This window comes from Dendrobates tinctorius, unplaced genomic scaffold (genome assembly GCF_039654945.1).
Source record: "Dendrobates tinctorius isolate UK_male_01 unplaced genomic scaffold, ASM3965494v1 ptg000114l, whole genome shotgun sequence".
Lineage (NCBI taxonomy): Eukaryota > Metazoa > Chordata > Amphibia > Anura > Dendrobatidae > Dendrobates > Dendrobates tinctorius.
Genome location: NW_027361782.1, coordinates 16,745,168 through 16,763,307, shown reverse-complemented (window position 1 = coordinate 16,763,307; position 18,140 = coordinate 16,745,168).

The following is an 18,140-nucleotide window of genomic DNA, read 5'->3' as shown; positions in this document are numbered from 1 at the left end:
AGATAAGGTATTGTGGCATCAAATATTAGCCTGGCATAATAACCTGTGGTGAAAAGCACTATATTAATGGAGTTCAATAGAAGAGTAGGCGATATAGGGTTAAGGAAAGCTAAAGCACTTGTCGATTGACTCATGCAAAAACCTCCCTCCCCCCCTGTATACTTTACTTTGGGGACTCCATTTCGCCCCGGATCGGAGGGGGGGGCGAAATGGAGCCCATGCAATGACTTGCCACATATTGGACAATCTACGCCCTGTACTGTTCCCAGACCGCTTTCTTCCTTCTCCTCCAAACTGCTGCAATACTGATGCTTAATACCCTTGTGGACAGTTCGGGCGCCCAGGCCCTTCTGACTACCTCACCATCTGCACTTACTTACCACACAGCAGCTCCTCCTATAGTTAACTATTTCCTATGCTACATTCTAGCTGAAAAACTCTGTATACTAAAATGCCCCATCTAGTAGCCAATTTTGTAACTGCACTTACCCTATTCCCTAATCATAGCAGCACAAAGGTATATATTTGGCAAAACGGTAGCAGTATTGAAAGAGTATACCATTATACATGAATATATATATGCACTTATAACGTACGGTACCAGGCCGAGAAAGAAACGAAGGAGAATAGCATAAATATAGCTAAATGTGATTGTCCGTCAGAGGTCATCATACAAATAAAGCCATTAAATCCCATTTACTTTATGGGGTAGATAACGAGAGACCTCCAGAAACCATACAAAACGTGTATAATAAAGTATCATGCACACCTCAAACTTCATATTCTCAAGACCATAAAAAAAAATAAATGAACCACAAATGTGAGAAAATCTCTTTAAAATATAAAAATTACACATATAACATTGTCATAAAGTGTGAAATGTTGCAAATTATGTGCTAAGGAACTAAAGAGTAAGATGTCGCTACCTGACACCTCCAAGTGTCCTGACAATATACATTTACTGTGTCGGTATTGGGTTTAGAACTTTCTGCTTGAGAAGAGAAGCAGTTGCTTCCTTTACTAACTCCACGTTTACTTGGAAAATCTGCGCTTAACCAATACGTCCATTTACCTGAGACGTTTCACATCGAGACAAAGAAACGTAATTGCTAATTGCAGGCATTCAGATACAATTATGTTCTGACAAGCGGGTGAGGCACCTCTAATGTAACCTTGGGCTCCGCAGCGCTCGGATTCTGCTAGTCTGATTCTATGACTGCACAGAATATAAAATAATATTGATCTTATACTCACTATCTATCAGGGGCCAAGGGGGTGGACACCCCAGAACTCTTACTCACAGGGGCCCACCCAGAGCAACCACCACTCTTAACTGTATTAGTGGGCACAGCACTGCGCACTGATACAGTTACACTCTATGATAACACAAGCCGAAATGACATGGTCTCTCTGCTCTACTGCTCTCCGCTCTGTACGCCGCAGGTTGCTTAAGGTCGGCAGTATATAGAACAGCAGAGTGACAAACCGGATGAGTCCCAGGTGGAGTAACGTGAAGTCATCACTTTGGGACTCTGACATTCTCACTCATCACTAGTCTTAACCTCTGTCTGACATCAGACATAATATTCCGTTCATGTTATCTGGGCCTATTTGACCACATACGCGCAATCGCCCACGAACATGGGTGGTGTGCAGGTGATCACCGCTGGGTGTCAGCTGTTTCTGACAGCTGACACCCGGCACTAAGTGCCACAAGCAGTCACGCATCGCTCCCGGCACTTTAACCCCCGAAATGCTGTGATCGCACCCAATTGTAGCTTTCCGGGAGCCGGCAGTGGGCTGACAGTCCCTCTGCCTTTGTATCAGAGACCCTAATTGTTGCCATGGTGACCGGATGTTGTCATGATGACATTCGGGTCACCAGAATTAGTAAACTTGCTGATCATGCCCAGTGCATGATCAGCAAGTCTCGCTGTTACTGCAGAGCTGACAGTTTGTACAGCATGGGGATGCTGCTGCATCTCCATGCTGTAGAAGCAATCAGCCTGCAAAAAATGATAGTCCCATAGCGGGACAAGGTAAAAAAGTTATTTTTTTGTTTAAATAATTTTAAAAATATTAAATAATAATAATAAAATCAAAAGGTATTGTATCCATAAATAAATATTTGTATGAAAAAAAACAATAAAAGTACACATATTTGTTATTGCTACGTCCGCAATGACCCGACCTATAAAACTGTCCTACTAGTTAAACCCCTTAGTGAACACCATAAAAAATAAAAAAAGGCAAAAAAAACAATGCTTTATCATCATACTGCTGAACAAAAAGTGAAATAAATGGCGACCAAAACGACAGATATAAATAAACATGATACCACTGAAAATGTTATCTTGTACAGTAAAAAACAAGCTGCCATACAGCTCCATCAGCGGAAAAATAAAAAAGTTATAGCTCTCAGAATAAAGTAATGCAAAAATAATTATTTTTTCTATGAAATAGTTTTTATTGTGTAAAAACGCCAAAACATAAAAAAAGATATAAATGAGGTATCGCTAAAATCGTACTGACCCGAAGAATAAAACTGCCTTATCAATTTTACCACACACGGAACACATAAACCCCCCCCCAAAAAAAAATCATGAATTGCTGGTGTTTGTGAATTCTGCCTTTCAAAAATCGGAATAGAAAACGATCAGAAAATGTCATGTGCCCGAAAATGTCACCAATAAAAACGTCAACTCGTCTCACAAAAAACAAGCCCTCTCACATGACTCTGTGGGCTGAAATATGGAAAAATTATAGCTCTCAAAATATGGCAATGCAAAAATATTTTTAGCAATAAAATGCGTTTTTTAGTGTGTGACTTGACTACAACAAAACATAAAAATTCTATATAAATCTATTATCGCTGTAATCGCACCGACCCAAAGAATAAAGTCACCTAATCATTTATACCGCACATGGAATGGCGTATAAAATAAATAAAAGCAATTCTTCATCTGCTGTTGATTTTTTCATTCTGCCTCTCAAAGATCGCAATAAGGCTCAATGAACATTTATCCTGTGCTCTGCACTGAGCGCTTACACCGGCGTTAGCTTGTAAATCTCTGAAATGTGTGATTCAGATGTAACCCCCGGTGGAAGATTCCAGGCATATGGGGACACTGTGGATGCCATCTGACCTGTGAATCGGTGGTGTTCGTCTTTTTAGGATTGCATAAAAGTGCCATTGGTCACAGTTTTGTGCACTTCTGAAATGAAGGACACAGCAGAACAGAGGCCAGATGGAGTCCAGAGTAACTCTGGTGCCTCATTATAGTGAGTGGATTCCGCGGGGGTTGCATCTGAATCATGTAATTCAGAGAGTTAGATGGAAACCCCAAAGTAAGTGCTCAGCGTAGCGCGCAGAATAGATATGATCCCAAACATTATGTAAAATGTTCCCAATAAAAGATTCAACTCAAAAGCAAGTCCTCAGGTCTGTCATCTGTTAATGGAAATATAGGGGCAAAGGCTCTGGAAAAGCAAAATGCTCCATAACCCTACAAGAGAAATTCAGCAAATTCTGTACTCCCAAATCCCCCCTGCCTTCTGAGTCCCACAGTATACCTAAACCACATAGAGTGCCCACATGTTTGGCATTTCTGAAGTGATGAGAACCCTCCTAACTTACGAGTGCATGCCTCCAGAAGCACGGACTGGGCATAACGTACTGGTGACTGCAATGTACTGATCACAACTACGTGCTGGTCACTACACCAGCAGTTTGCAATTTTCTCTTGGCAGCATTTATTGCTGCTTGTTTCTGGAAGAAACCCATGGAGTCAAAATCATCACTACATCTGTAGATAAATTCCCAGAGGGTTATAATTTCCAAAATGTGGTCACATGAGGGGGAATTCTGCTCTTCTAGCAATTAGGGGATTTGTATATGGACTCCACAATCTCTTCTATGAAAATCTGTGCTCCAAGAGGCAAATAGCGCTCTGCTCCTCCCGAGTCTCTCCGTAAGGCCAATTAGTACTGTATAGCCACATATGGGGTATTGCCACGTTCAGTAGAAATTGTGGAACAAATTTTGTTGCCATTTTTACCCACTTCTTGTGTGAAAAAGTAAACTAGATTTTGACGGTAAAAATGTAGTTATTTTTTATTCACTGCCCAATGGTACAAAATTCTGTGACACACCTGTGGTGTCAATATGATCACTGCACCTCTGGATGAATTCATTGAGAGATGTAGTTTGTAAAATTGGGTCACTTATGGGGGTTTCTGATGTTCTGGCACTTCATGGGCTCTCCTTGGGATCGTTATTAAAATTCAATATTTTGGGCTAAAAACACATTTGTGGGGAAAATTTTACTTTTTTTATTTTTACGGCTCAACATTATAAACGTCTGTGAAGCACCTGAGGGTTCAATGTGCTCACTACACATCTAGATCAGTTCTCTGAGGGGTCTAGTTTCCAAAATATTGTCACTTGTGGGGGATTTTCACTGCTTAGGCATATCAGAGGCTCTGCAAATGCGACATGGCGTCCGCCAATTGTTCCAGCAAATTTTGCATTTAAAAAGTAAAATGGCACTCCTTCCTTTCCAAGCATTGCCGTGCGACCAAACAGTAGATTTCCCCCACATACAGGGTATTGGCACGCTCAGGAGAAATTGCACAACAAATTTTGGGGTCCATTTTTTTCTGTTAACCTTGTCAAAATAAAAAAAATTGAAGTTAATTTTTTGTGAAAAAAGTTATTTTTTTTTTAAAAAAGCACCTGAAGGGTTAATAGTCTTCTTGAATGTGGTTTTAAGCACCTTGAGGGATGCAGTTTTCAGAATAATGTCACTTTTGGGTATCTTCTATCATATAGACCCCTCAAAGTAACTTCAAATGTAATGTGGTCCCTAAAAAAAATGGTTTTGTAAATTTTTTTGGATAAATGAGAAATCGCTAGTCAACTTTTAACCCTTAGGCTATGTGCACACAGTGCGGATTCTGCTGTGGAATTTTCCGTGCAGATTTTGCTAAGGCCTTGTGCACACGGTGCAGATTCTGTGCAGTTCTGCAGCAGATTTGGCCCTGCGGAACTACAGCAGAACTGCACGTGATGTACAGTACCATTTAAGGCTATGTAAAACAAAAAACGCTGTGCACATGCTGCAGATTTTTCCGCGCAGATTTGGTGCGGAATAAGGCTATGTGCACACTGTGCGGATGCGTTTCTGGCCCTGCGGGTCCGCAGCAGAGTCTGCTGCATTGTACAGTACCATTTTACTCTATGTAAAATGGAAACCGCTGTGTACATGCTGCGGAATTTTCCGCACGGTTTTGCTGCGGTTTCAAATCCGCAGAAAGAAATGACATATCTTTTCCAGATTTTGCTAAATCTGCAGGTAAAATGACCTGCGTTTTACCTGTAGTTTTAGTGCAGTTTTAGTGCAGATTTAGTGCAGTTTTGTGCGGTTTTCCCCTGCAGTTTTCACCTGCAGATTTCTATAATGGAGCAGGTGGAAAACTGCAGCAAAACCGCACAAAAGAAGCGACATGCTGCTTCTTTTATTCCGCACCAAATCTGCGTGGAAAAATCTTCAGCATGTGCACAGCGTTTTTTGTTTTACATAGCCTAAATGGTACTGTAGATCACGTGCAGTTCTGCTGCAGTTCTGCTCCAGTTCTGCAGGGCCAAATCTGCTGCAGAACTGCACAGAATCTGCACCGTGTGCACAGGGCCTAACAAAAAACAGAGTCACCGGGATCCATTGAAGCATTCCATAAATATAGCCTTATAAAGTGACAGTGGTCAGAATTGTAAAAATTGGCCCGGTCATTAATGTGCAAATCACCTTTGGGGTAAAGGGGTTAAACTGTCTCCAGTGACATACAGAGATGCATTTATAATTCTGCTATTACATTATGTTTTCAAGAACACTAACATCTAAAGCTGCAATCACCCGACCATCTAATGCAAAAGATGATGTTGGATGAGAATGGACGGGGCAGTGTGAATGAAAAGAGAATGGACAGGGCAGAGACTTAGGCTGGAGTCACACTAACCTGCGCAAAATACGCTCCATATTTTACATGCGTAATACGGATCAATGACCACTAAATAATGGTCCGTAGGTCACCCGTAAGCAAGGTGAGGTCGCATATTTTGCGCATGTGTGTCTCCGTATGTAATCCGTATGCAATCCGTATGGCGAGATTTTCTCGCAGCCTTGCAAAATGGACATTTAACGGTTTTGAGGCCTGCAAACAATTTAAATCATTAGCCTGCACCCTATTTAGACACTCAGAAACAGGTGGCTGCCTACATTCTGTACATTTCTCACCTTGCTTTCACGAGGTGTGTTGGTGTTCTTTGTGCAGCATGGCAGAGGGTCTGACATTCAATACAACCGAGCCGGTTCTCTTTACCTGGCTTTTGTCACGGCGCTTTGGCCAACCATATCCTGTGATAGTGGATCCGCGGAGGAGGAGACGCATGTGGGTACATCCACTTTTGAGGCAACGACTCACAAGAGGGCATTTTCACCGCCTCTATTCTTCTCTGCGGGAGCATCCGGACAAATTTTACCAGTACTGTCGAATGAGCATTTCCACATTTGATCGCCTCTTGGAGACAGTGCGCCCTGGGATCACCTTTCAGGACACTAGGATGCGCAAAGCCATATCTGCAGAGGAGCGACTTCTACTCACAATACGGTATGTACTCCACAACCACATTCTCTATGTTCATAATGTGTGTGTTAATTTATGTTTTTTGGCCTTCTTGGACAAAGTTTAATACCCTCATCTTACTCAAAATATGTTTCACCTGACACAGCAGAATGTTACATCTAATATGTACTGCATATCACTTAGTCATTGTGCCACCAAATATGTGTGTGTTGTTCTCTCTCATTTCCTACCAAGTTTGGTCGGCATGTAACTGATTTTTTTTTACTTTAGCCATTCTAACCTGGACTATTTCTGTTGTTCTACAGCTTCCTGTCCACTGGCCTGTCTTATGCCGCCCTCCACCATGAGTTTCTCATTGGAAAGTCCACCATTTCAGGCATAGTGAGGTCTACATGTGCAGAAATCTGGACAAGACTCCATCAGGTGGTCCTACCTGAACCCAGGATGGAAGACTGGTTAAGGATTTCAAGGGACTTTGAGGAGGACTGCCAGTTTCCAAATTGTATTGGGGCCCTGGATGGCAAACATATCAGGGTGCGTAAGCCGCCGAACTCAGGCTCCCAATTCTTCAATTATAAGCAATACTTTTCTGTTGTATTGTTGGCTCTGGTAGACCCTCAATACAAGTTTATAATTGTTGACATTGGGGCCTATGGAAGGACGGGAGACTCTAGAGTCTTCAATACTTCCATAATGGGTCGGCGGCTACGCACCAACCAGCTGGATCTACCACCACCACGCCAGCTACCAGGCTCCCCCGAACAATCAGTCCCTTATGTCCTTGTGGCAGATGAGGCCTTTCAGTTATCACGTAATGTCATGAGGCCATATCCCCGGCGCAACCTTGACCACAGGCGCAGAATTTTTAACTTGCGCCTATCACGTGCTAGGCGACTGGTGGAGTGTTCCTTTGGGATTCTTTGTGCCAAATGGCGGGTACTCCAGTCTGCCATTCAGTTGAGTGAGCAAAATGTGAATGAAGTTGTGAAAGCCTGTGTTGTTCTGCATAACTTCACCAGGATCCATGATTGTTCCTCCTCTGATGGTGTTGTGCGTAGGCCGGACAATGTGCGCAGGGTGAGACCACCTATCATCCCTCAACGTAGACCGCTCTCTGGCCTCAAAGTGCGTGATATATTCACTAATTACTTTATCTCACCTGAGGGGGCAACGTCTTGGCAAGAGAATGCTGTGTCTATGTTATGATTTGTTTTTTTCAAAGTGTGTCTAAATATATATTACTCAAGCCTTTTTATGATTCTATGAGTGTTTCTTTGCATTGGTTGGTGTCTGTAAGTATATTGTGATGGATAGTGAGAAATCACACAGAGACGTTAACTAGAGTAGACAAATTTTTAGTTTTGCCTTTTTTTTTTGTTTTTGCTTAAAGGCAAACATAATTTTGCCAGAACACAAATTTGGCAATGGCCAAAATGACCCTTTGGGCCTTCTTTAACTTGGTGTAACATTAACATTACCGAAAAAAAATGCACCAAACATTATGCAATAACAACATTGCTGCATGCCTACATTAACCTTGATTAGGCAACAAAGGGTGAGCTCCATCACCTAAATAAAGTCAACAAGATAACACTCACATTTCCTCATAATGTTTTCCAATCATAGAAAGATTCCACCATGACAGGCAAGGCTACCTCACATCTTTCACACAGATATTACCTGTCTGTAGAACAGACAATATTTAAGCATGCTATACCGGAAAGGATGAAAATACAAAACTCACTTGTTAAGACATTGAGAGAGCGTGATATTGTGAATGCTGGTCGCCTCAAATTGGTTTACTAGAGAATGCTAATAACAAAGTTGACTACTTAACTAAAGGCAAGCACGCCTTTCCTATGCATTAGCAAGTGATTAGTGTATTTTCATCTTTTCAGGTAACAGTATAGCGCATTTAAATATTCTCTTTTATACACACATGTAATATCTGTGTGAAAGGCGTGAGGTAGCGTTGCCTGTTATGATGGATTGTTTCATATGTTTGGAAAACATTGTTTAAAAATGTGAGTGTTAAATTATGTTTGAAATGTTGGTGAAGGAGAACACCTGTTTTTTTGTCTAGATTAGAAGCACCAGTTACATGTCACTGGACATCTCCAAATTTTTGAGTCATAAATCCTCATATGTAGGGGAAGGGGAACGGGGAGGAACAGTCTGTGGGTGCTGCTGGACATTGTGGCCAACATCACCCTGTGTGGGGCCATACTGTTGCCCATGATGCTGTTGTTGTCCAGCCTCCTGGGCCTGTTGGTGATACTGCCCAGAGTAATAATGATGATGGTGAGGGGCTTCTTGTTGTCTCTGGTAGGCCCGTGGCTCATACCCACCAAGATAGCCAGATCGTCCCCAACCAGGTTGGGACCAGCCTCCAACACTGGGTGGGTACAAGTGGCCATATTGGTGGGGTTGGCTTGAGGAAGACATTTGAGGCTGCGGAATAGAAGGATGGGTAGGGGGAGGAAGGGGTTGAGTTGTTGGCCCACGTATTAGGGGCTGTTCAGACCCTGCTTGAGCAAGCATCTGTGTGGATGGTCTCATGCGCATTAAATTTCTTGGTGAGAGCTGCCACCTCTACAGAAATTCAAACACCTCATATGGGGTATTGGGGGGGGTGCTTGCATCAAGCAGGATCTGAATACACCCCCTAATACGGAGCCGGACCTCACGGGTAAGGGCACGGAGATAAAGGGTGAGGCTACGTGCATAGGCCTCCTCACCATCATCTGTAGTGACTCTGGACAAGTAATTCAGCACCCCAGTGTCCACATGGGTCCGGCTCTCTTGAATGGCGACCTGGCGCCTTCTTCTTATTCGCCGTGATGCAAGAGCAGCCTGTGGGGAGGGCCTGATCTGGGCAGTTGGGCTGCTGCTCAAGTTGCCCATCTCTTCCAGGATGGGTGAGGTTGCAGCTGCAGACCGTCCTGGTGGTGTGTTGTGTAGGGCAGCCATTGTGTGGTCTTGTGATGCCTCCTCTTCAGCCATCCTTCTTGTAGGGGGAGAAGATGGGCCAGCCACCTCATCCCCTACAGGATCAATAACGGGCTCTGCCTCTGAGGCCGTTCCTCGATCCGTAAGGTTGGATTGAGTTCTGTTATGAAATAGAACAGAGGCAAAAATACATCAATATTTTTGTCCCTGTAAAGTATTTGTGTAATGTTTTTGTGTCATGTGGTGTGAGGTATGTACTTACGGTCTCAGAGCCAGAATTGGGGCGAGGAAGTTCAGCCGGTCATAGTAGATGTATTTGCGCTTGACATGGCCAGCATCCCCACTCCTGGACCGCTGCTGACGTTCACGGCGGTACTGGTCCCGGATGCTTCTCCACCGTTTCATCACATCTTCCACTGCAATGTGACAGGAAAGATTGTCAAAATCACATATTTGAGAGGTCACATTTTTAAACAGTAGTCTAGGCATGGGGCCTTATGGGGGTGTGCGTTCTACCCATGGTGGCATATGTAATTGGGCTACCCAGGGTCTCATTAGCTCCCCTGAAACTAATTTTAGTGGCTAGGAGGATGAGGAGCTTGTGGCCTAACCCCTAATTATGGCTGTGTGAAGCCACGTGTCACATCCTAATGTAACGGCCTCATGAGGCTAATAAAAGTACATGCACAGGAAGGGGGGGGGCTGATTGTAGAGTCATTTTATAGCGCGCGCTAACGTTAATTATATTTTTATGGTTGCACTTACGAATTTTCTGCTGCTCATCACGTGGTCTGTCACCAAAGTCATGGTACATCTGGCGACAGATGCGTCTCCATGACGCCTCCTTTCTTGTGCGGTTCGCATAGTTTGCGTCTCGTGGGTCCCATATTTCTGGACGCTCCTGCACCAGCACAATTAGCATCTCTACATTAATATATGTGGACGCCATGCTGCTGCTGTACTCCGTGGAGGCTGACTTCCTGGATGTCTGGAGCGCTTTTTGAGCTCATTTGCATGTCTAGGCTTCCTGATGATGGATTGGCCCATTTCCTGTTCACCAGCCAAAAGACCTGCGTATTGCTCGCAGGTCACACGTGTGTTCAGTGTGTAATCCGTATTTTTTGCGCACCCATAGACTTGCATTGGCGTGCTACGGGCGTAGTACGCTGACAATCGCAGCATGCTGTGAGTGGCACGGAGCGGAGGATACGGAGGAGAAATATACGCCTGGTGCGAGTGACCCCATAGAGAATCATTGGTCCGTGTCTAATGCGTGCTTTTTGCGCCTCTCACGCACCCGTATTCCTCGCCAGTGTGACTCCGGCCTTATTCCTCTATTCTTATGAAAGTAAATGATGCTCTGCTGAGCCAAACCTTCCTAAGGAAGGCAGAGAACCAAGGTGCTTGGGCATTTTTTATACTCTAGTCACATCCAGATCTGTATTGACTATTCTGTGTAACTTCATGTCTTGCATTCCAGTAATGTCTAAAACTGAGTTAGCTATCATGCTTCTTTACTGTTAGCTCTCAGGCCCGGTGATCCTTCTTGTATCTACTTCTCCATTTTCTCTAAACTGTATTCAAAATTTTATCACTATGCATTTGGATTAATTATTGACTGTAAAAATGGCCACCCCATGCTGCACGTGGATATATATCAAATGGCATAACACAGTCATTGCAAGCATTGGAGGAAGAACTGCTACTGTATTTCCAGCAGAAATCCAAGAAGAAAAAATAGGACCAAAGAGCAATAAATAAAATACGCAAATTTTCTGTTATAAAAACCTGAACAATACACTTAGACATCACGCCCCCCGAAGAAGCAAAGAAGCAAAACGCGCGTTGGGGTCCTCCTGTCCACATTTCAGCAAGGTTGGTCTTTGGCACTATATGCATTCATCACTTTACTTACCCCCATATACCTCCTCTATGTATTCTTATGGCCGGTATTAGTGAATGCTACTTTCGCTGTCAGGCTATATTTTCTCTTATGCACTATTATTTGTAGGTCCGTGTTTTGTGCCACTTATATTGCACTATTGCACTGTATACTCAATAATTGAGAGATAATTGCTTATTCAACTACTCATAAATATCTTATCTGGCGGCTATTGTTTATTTATATTTCCACACTTGCTGTTCTCTTATGGCCAATTGTATATTTTTTGGGTATATGTTGTAATAGATTTCACCAACTAACCTGCCTTTCATATACCAAACCTAGTCTGAATGTGGCATCTTGGTGTCGCTGATTCCCTTTTTCATATTGTTATATATCATACATTACTTATTCTATTCAATTTTTGTAAACAATAAAATTTACGTACTTTATTTATTGCTCTTTGGTCCTATTTTTTCTTCTTGGATTTTTGTTGTACCCTTATGGATGAGCTTTTATGTATTTAGTCTTTTTTTGGGATTTGTATTTCCAGCAGAGCTCGGTGTTGGCAATCTAAGGGCATGTTCCCACTGAGGTCTTTGTGGGTATGTTCACACTGAAGTCTTTGGGGGTATGTTCACACTGAGGTCTTTGAGGGTGTGTTCCTACTGAGGTCTTTGAGGGTATGATCCCACTGAGGTTTTTAAGGGTATGATCCCACTGAGGTCTTTGGGGATATGTTCACACTGAGGTTTTTGAGGATATGTCCCTACTGAGGTCTTTGAGGGTATGAGCCCACTGAGGTCTTTAAGGGTATGTTCACACTGAGGTCTTTGGGGCTATGTTCACACTGAGGTTTTTGAGGGTATGTTCCCACTGAGGTCTTGAGGGTATGATCCCACTGAGGTTTTTAAGGGTATGATCCCACTGAGGTCTTTGGGGGTATGTTCACACTGAGGTTTTTGAGGATATGTTCCTACTGAGGTCTTTGAGGGTATGAGCCCACTGAGGTCTTTAAGGGTATGTTCACAATGAGGTCTTTGGGGGTATGTTCACACTGAGGTTTTTGAGGGTATGTTCCTACTGAGGTCTTTGAGGGTATGATCCCACTGAGGTCTTTGAGGTTATGATCCCACTGAGGTCTTTTTGGGTATGTTCCCACTGAGATATTTAAGGGTTTGTTACAGCTGAGGTCTTTGAGGAGGTTTTGCAGAATAAACTCACCAAAATCCTGCTCAAAAACTCAAAATTCCTTAAAACACTGAGTTTCCACTCAGTTTCAATTTAAAAACTCACCAAAAAGACTCAGTGTAAACACATTTTAATGATATGTCCACACTTTTGTTTCAAGAGTTTATGGGTTTTAAACTGTTCCTGCTCAAAAACTCTCGGAAAACACTTTTAATTTATTTCTATGGGAAATCCATTTTGGTGTTCATATGAGGTGAAGCTTTTTATTTTTCCTGATGAGGTTTTGAAAGTAGAAACCAGACTGCAAAAAACTCTTCAGGACAAAAAAATCACTTCCAAAACCACCCCAAAATGGAGATTTTCCTGAATCTGTTTCTGCTTGAAAACTTGTAGTGTTAAAATCCTGAACAATGCCTAGTGTGAACCAGGCATTAATGGAGTGGTTTTGGACTTAGGCACGAGCATCAAATATCAAGTGCAAGTCAACTACACCAGGGAGGGAATCATTATCACTTTGGGGCCCTTCTTCCTCTACTATTCCGGATATTCTACACTGTAAGGGCCTGATTAGCGGCCATGTTTTCCAAAATAATGGAAGTATCCATCAAAGTCCCAATTTTTGTAAACACATGAAATCTATTGTGACAAGGAAATGATGATAAATCGCCTCTGATTGCGCGTATCACTCCCGGCCCGTGTTGTGAGACAAAACTGCACCTTTAAGTGCAGGCTGCGAAAGCCGCACAATTTATGGGGCATGTAAATTATCTGTGATTGGGAATATTGTCTCACAATTGGGCTGCGATGTAGAATAACCTTGGCTGTACTGATTCCATTTGGCAACCATTTCTGTATTTTAAGATCCTAATCAGAAGAGAGCAATCCATCCTGAATGGCTCACATTTGTCTGTAAATGAGAGAAAAGTGTTCATTAAATGGCAACGCTGAAAGCATCGTCAGGTGCAAGGCGAAGGGATACAATGTAATCAGGAGGGAGGTAATAATGGGGGCTATAATGAACAATTACCGATCTCGTCCTGAATATATATAATCCATCCTATCTATGTCAGCGGCACTGGGCTGAGTATTCATACAAGTGTCCACGGAAATATATCTGGACTTCAGCATCAGCTACATTTCATTTCTCCAACAAAAACCCTTCTCGACAGTCCCAGTACTGTGCCCCCTGACCCCCAAAAGTCATTGTGCTGATGGTCCACCCTCCATTAATTCACAACCACCTTATGTTACATTGTAATCTTTGATGTATTTGTGCACACAGGCCATTATCCTATAGGAAAAGATCCTAATGATAAGAGATTGCTCCAAAGTCTCCTCCAAAGTGATTGGCTGTAGGGTCTTCAGATACCCTGAGGGGCTCATTACGATCCTTTTCCAGTCTGCAAATGAGAAACAGTAAGTCTATGTGTCCATAATGTGTAGCAAAAAGAAATATTAAGTATCCAAGTCCAGCTAATGTGTCTTTTAAAGGGAATCTGTCAGCCCTTTTTTGAGATATCATATAATGATATCATTCTATTGTGTGTCACATAAGGATTCTCTTAGTACTTTTGCTTCCCCCTGACCGCGCACCTTTCATGCATAAATACCTTTTTTATATCGGTTCAGATGTATGTAAACTGCCACGGTCCGGTCCGCTGGGCGGGGCTTATTCATCTGCTCCCCCCTCCCTGTCTTGCTCTATGCATTTCTTCTTGTGTAGAGCAAGACAGGGAGGGGGGAGCAGTTGAATAAGCCCCACCCAGCGGACCGGACCGCGGCAATTTACATACATCTGAACCGATATAAAAAAGGTATTTATGCATGAAAGGTGCGGGGTCAGGGGGAAGCAAAAGTACTAAGAGAATCCTTATGTGACACACAATTGAATGATATCATTATATGATATCTCAAAAAAGGGGTGACAGATTCCCTTTAAGGCTGACCACCTTCTTTGCAGCTACTGAGCAGCCACAAGAGTTCTGTTTGCTGCATGCTAGATTTTCATACTTATAATATGGCCATTTAAAGCACATCAGGTAGTCTACAGAATAAGCTTGTATGTATAACTGAGGAATAACACTATTTCTGGCCATTATATGACTTTCATCCTGTATTTTCCCCAGTTTTCTTTTCAGCAGACACTATCTCAAATTTTTAGTTGTCTCTAATCTAGTTGGTGTTGAATAACTTATATAATGTCTCCATACACCGCACACAGAGACATGAGGGATTTCTGCTCTCCTGTCTCTAAGTAGCACACGATGGAGGATATTATAAAGTAATACTGAGCAGTGTAGTTGTGAATCCAGCTCTGGAATTAGATAAACACTCACTAGAAAGCAAAAGCAGCATAACTTACATTCATAATTGTACTGACCAGTGTAGCTGTAAAATTAACACTGGAGGAATAAAAACAGTTACTAAAAATCAGCAGCACCAAGGAGTGCATTATACTACACTACTGAGAAGTGTAGCTGTAAATCCAGCACTGAGGGAGACACATAGTAAGAAGCAGCAAAAGTGTCTCTCTTACCTTCCCTCCTTCTCTTCCCCCATTTCCATAAACTTCAATAGGCAGCTGTAATCTAATGTCACAGTGAGATAGCAGCCTGTCTTGTCCTGAGCAGGTCATTTTTTACCAACATAGCAAAAGGGGAAAGGGGAGAGAAAACTTCACTCACAAAATATACCTGAGACCGTCCGTGCCTGGAGATCAGCGGCTGACTACCACATGTATGCAAATAAAAATAGAAGACTTCGGGCACAGGAATCCTTTTTCAGCAAAAATTCTTTATTTAAACATCTTCAGTGATAAAAAAACAACATCATGGGGACCTGATGCATTTTGGGCCCAGTAAAAACAGTCCTTATTGCATGAGGGACTGTTTTTACTGGGTCTGATATGCGTCAAGACTATGGGGGGTCTCGATGATGTTGTTTTTTATCACTGAAGATGTTTAAATAAAGAATTTTTACTGAAAAAGGATTCTGTGCCGGAAGTCTTCTATTTCATTTTTACCAGTTTCGGAGTAAATGTTGAGTTAGGAGCCATGGAGAGAAGTGGCTCATCAGTGGAGAAGAAAGTCTATTTATCCGATAATATGCATGGATTTGTATGTTCTCCACATGTTTGGTGGGTCTCCACCAAGTTGTCCAGTTTTCTCCCACAAATGCAGCACATACTGATAAGAAATTTAGAATGTGAGCCCCAGTGGGGACAATGATGATGTCTGCACAGTGCTACAGATGATGATAGTGCTATATAAGCGAGTAAAATAAATAATTAGAATATAACATTGTTTCTTATATACATTTGTGCTATTGACTTATGCAAAGTTTGTTGAAATGACGGTGACCATTTTGGTGCTACCCAAGGATCAACTGAGAACATTAGACACAACCTTTACTGACCCGGCTGGTAAAAAAATCTGGTGTGTTGGGAACCAGGGGTGTCCTCTCCATGCGATGCAGGAATGGCCCTGTCCATCCGTTGTATAACAAAAAGATCGGAACTTTCTACTATACTTTGTGCTTCCATCTTTCCCCATGTTCAGTATCTCTGCTGGCAGTTGGTGAATGGAAATTCTGGTCTACATTTAGGGGCTGAAATCTCTTCTGAACCTATCACAAATGATGTCTGGTAACATTGTATCCTGAGTAAACCACAGATATTTCCCTCTATGCTCCAGAATTACAGCTTTTCCTTCGCTGACACTTTGTAACAAGTTCATTCTCTGCGTGAGTAGAAATGAAAAAGCAGTAAAGTCCAGGTCGATACTTTGCCGATTCTCTCTTCATGACCAGCACAGTTTTCTTAAACTTTACATTTGCTCTTCTTCAATATTGACCCTCAGTAGCAAAAACTTTATGAGCCAAAAAGCTGATCACAAATGGCGCAGAATGCTGTCCTACAAATTGTGTGACTGTTTAAGAAGGTGCCCTCGAAATGACTCCATTGTTACGGCACAATCTGCCAGTCGCAGCGTATGAAAGTGTAAACGCTCCCGTGTCCCCGCAGCTTGCGCATCGCTCTGGAGACGATCTGACAGCTTGTCATTTACACATTCCGCATACATTGGCACAGATAATCTTTTTTTTAATTTTTTTTGCTATTTAAAATGATACAAAGTAAATAATCTCCTTGCAAGCTAAATCCTCTCAGCTGATTTACTGTACACTGTAAAACAAGTGAAAAATGTGCGGCCGTAAAACTTTGTGCCCGTGGAGCTTTCCGTCATGGATTGAACTGTCTGACATTTTCCAATTACATTTTTAATACTTTTACTTTTATTTAATGCCATAGGTGTATGTGTTAGAGTCTCGCCTTCACAGCCGCAGCATATCCGAGAGTTAATGTTATTGGCATTGTTTTCCAGAATAATCAACTGCAGTATTAAAAAGGAAGGTTCACGAGTTCTTTATCGCTATAAAATTCAGAAAAAAAAAAAACAGATTGTGCCAAACCGGGAAAGATTAATGAATTCCTGATACATATACTGTATATAGAAAAGTATGTGCCCCCCACATCCACCTCCAGGAGCTTTTTTGCTTTCCACCTGTATCATCTTAATATGGAGTCACCACTCTGCAACTATAACGTCTCATGATCTTCTGGGAATGATTTTGGAGGAATCTGTTGGAATTTTTACCCCCTCATCCTAAAGAGCATTTGTGGGGTCAGACCTTGATGTTGAGCAGACACACAGAACCCAAATCTCAGCCTCATCCAACACCAGAGATTGTTAGTCCGGCCAACCCCCAACATCAGGGTCTAACCCCACAATTTCTCTTCTGGATGAATTGGCAACCATTTCCCTTTTGTATGTATACAATATATAGTTATGGTATAATGTATATTCAGTGGTCTCCTCCCCCCTCATGACATACAATGTCATAGGCAAACTGGAGCTGAATCCCCCTCCTCCCCATCTGTTTTCCTACTTCTTTCCATTTCATTCTATATGGACTTTATGGTGGAATGAGAAGTTTTGTGAAACTTTACAGAAAACATACAGTTCAGTCTTTAAGAAATCCATTACAAAATCCATATGAAAGAAGCAAAATCAATAGACTTTTATATGTTTCAAGCACCACATTTTTACCTGTGACTAAAAGCACACTTAATCTCTGGCCACCTATCCTAATTAAAAGCTCCTCAGTGTCCCTCCTCCCTGTTACTTACTCTCTGGCTACCTAGCCTCATTGGCAGCTCCTCAGAGTCCCTCCTCCCTGCTACTTAATCTCCACCCACCTAGCCTCATTGGCAGCTCCTCAGTGTCCCTCCTCCCTGCTTCTTAATCTCCACCCACCTAGCCTCATTGACAGCTCCTCAGTGTCCCTCCTCCCTGCTACTTAATCTCCACCCACCTAGCCTCATTGGCAGCTCCTCAGTGTCCCTCCTCCCTGCTACTTAATCTCCACCCAACTAGCCTCATTGACAGCTCATCAATGTCCCTCCTTTCTGTTACTTAAT